The sequence below is a fragment of the Branchiostoma floridae genome, chromosome 17, assembly GCF_000003815.2.
Source record: "Branchiostoma floridae strain S238N-H82 chromosome 17, Bfl_VNyyK, whole genome shotgun sequence".
Taxonomy (NCBI): Eukaryota; Metazoa; Chordata; class Leptocardii; order Amphioxiformes; family Branchiostomatidae; genus Branchiostoma; species Branchiostoma floridae.
Genome location: NC_049995.1, coordinates 6,628,542 through 6,631,219, shown reverse-complemented (window position 1 = coordinate 6,631,219; position 2,678 = coordinate 6,628,542). Strand labels below are relative to the sequence as shown.

Below are 2,678 nucleotides of genomic sequence, written 5' to 3'. Positions count from 1 at the left end.
ATCGCAGAACGTTTGGTTTTCAACGACCCAATCTACGTATATATAGCAAAAACATTATGAAAATAATGATACGCAGACTTCTTCTAGTATTTTACAAAAATGGTAAAGAAACGGTTGATCAAGTGCGTAAGATCGATTTTTCGACAGCTAGACAACCTGAGTTTTCGCTCGTCTGCGTGAAAATCCCGCCCAAATCTATGCGGGTTTTCTGCCCAATACTACACTACAAAATGATGCCTGAACAAAAACTCACCTCAGAATATCTTCTGAAAAGCTCCAAGAAGAGATCAGAACAGGTATGATGTTCTTGTTTTCCCGTTTTAGCGTGCAAAAACAGGAAAATCTCAGGTGCAATTATACCTCATCAAAACACGCCAACAAAATGGCGTCCTACGCTTCCCGCCTAAATACACAGTTTAAATTCGACCGTACCACTGCACACAAAGAAAGTAGTTCTCATGATAAAATAGCAAAAAGAGTACATTTCAATTATCAAATATCATTTGTTTGCAAAAATTGATAAAAGTATACATATTGGTACAATTTTGATCTACATCATAGTGTATAATTTTGCAGAATAGTGATTTTATTGTTTTGTACGCGAAAGGATATGATGACGCTTACTCGGCGGAAGGTTATTTCGGACGCTTACTTGCGATAGCGTCCCAACAAGCGTCTTGTTGTGATCGTCTGATTCAACATAAAACAAAACTTGTAGTTATAATAATGGAATCATAAGACTACCGAGACCTTCCTATTGTCATATTCTAACTAATAAAAGGCAGAAATTGCAGAAATATGGAAATGATAAAAGTTCGGTCAGAGGTCACCAGGACTGAACTTGGTTGAAACCATGTTAGCAGTAGGTGAAACATGAATTGAAGAGGAAAGACATGAAGAAAAGAGAGAAATATTGAAAACGTATCATTTACTTCATTTTATGAATGAATTTGAGAAATTTATGAAATATTACTTTGTTTTATCAAGTAGCTTTTACTCTCTAACGATATGACCACCCTTCACTACAAGTTTGGAATCGCCCAATTTCTTGTGTAATCATCATCATCATCATGGCGGCGTCCAATGAACAGATTTGGAAGGTGATGTGATCTTGATGTGAAATGTTGTTCATCTGTTCTCGGTATAGTTACGCCAGAAGTCAACGATATATCATGACTGTGGGTACAAAATGAACCATACTTTCATTATCCCAGGTTGTTGACATTCTATACTGTCTAAAGCCCCGCAAAATTCGGGTTAAGTAGGCCGAATGGGGAGGGGCATGGGCAGCAACATGCATGGGGACAAAAATAATAGTTCGCTGTAGGTTAGGAGGCAGGGCACAGAGAATCTTTTTAAAACTAAAAAAACAAAAAAAGTTTTGAGGACATGATTGTAAATATATATATTTTTGCTCTGCCTGTCACTCCTTGAGTTTGGAGTTGAATAAATCATAAAGAAGTAACTGACAGCCTAAAATTGATTTGAAAATTGTTAGTTTATGCAATCTTTTGCTTTTTAGTAGAAGTAACGGGGGCCGCCCTAAGATGCCCCCCTTTTTTACGCGCTCGAACTCACGGCGCTCCATCACTAGTTGCCAAAGAGTGGTCAAGTTTTGATTAATGAATTTTTAACTGTCATCTAGAGACCATACTTGAATAAGGAAGGCATCCATACTGTTCATGAACCCTTCACCCTCCGCGTTACAACTGGAAAACGCAGAGGACGTTATCGTGAATACAAATTCCGATTTTGAGCCGCGTTAAACAGTGCGTCCTAACTTGCCCCGCTTTTGGAATTTGCTCTCTTCGAAAGCTGGTGACCAATTTAGACAAACATAAATAAAACTTCTAATTTTATGATATATTAGCTTTCTTTTGACAGTAGAATTGTGATTGTGTGTGCTTCTTGTCTCCCGCGAGGAGGGCTAAATCATTCACAATCCAGGTCGTGTTTTCATGGGAAATGGGCGAAATGCACTGAATGCGGCGGCCCGACTAACAAAATCATTACGAAAAACGACAACACCAAAATCACAAAAAAACATATTCGACATCTCTCTGTGAAGTTTCATTTTTATAGACGGTACGAATCATTTTTAAAGTAACAAATCTTTAGGGCGTTCGCTCGTCTGCCACCTGCGGGGCCACGCTCCCTGGGGAAAACAACGGCGATGATGCTTATGGTTTTTTTTTCTATGGCCGGTCTTCTACTCAACAAACATTTGAAGACCAATATTTGTAGTGTTTTGTGAAGCTTTGTTCCTTATGTGTATGACAGTTGTGTGGCTGTTTTTTATTGGTTGTTTATTTATGGCCACGAGCCACCAATACCTAGTAACAGGTGACCACAGTGATTCGGCATTACCAACATTATTGTGAAAATTATGTCTTCAAAAAAAAAGGGGATGTGAACATGTGTAAAAAAAAATTTAATAGAAAAAAAAGCTGTTTGTTTTGACTTGGTTTATTTACCTTTCTAATCATCATAGTCAGTGGCAACAAACACGGCGTACTTATGCATAATAAGATCAGCAAAAAATATGGGCACCTTAGGACAGGCGGCATCTTAGGGCGGCCCCCGTTAGTAGTTTTACAACGGGTGAGTTTTAGAATGTGCAATGTGTATAATTCAGTAACATGATTTATGTTTGATATTACAGCCATACTACCCTTGTG

The 2,678-nt window shown here is 38.2% G+C and overlaps 1 protein-coding gene across 1 annotated transcript in view; it reads right to left on the bottom strand.

Annotated features, from left to right (window-relative positions):
- LOC118404259 (double-strand-break repair protein rad21 homolog) overlaps positions 1–432 on the bottom strand; it is a 14,341-nt gene extending 13,909 nt beyond the window's left edge. The window contains exon 1 of the mRNA XM_035803310.1: positions 254–432. The gene's annotated coding sequence lies outside the window, so the exon portion shown is untranslated. The remainder of the gene's footprint in view (positions 1–253) is intronic.
- Between the last annotated feature and the right edge of the window lie 2,246 nt (positions 433–2,678).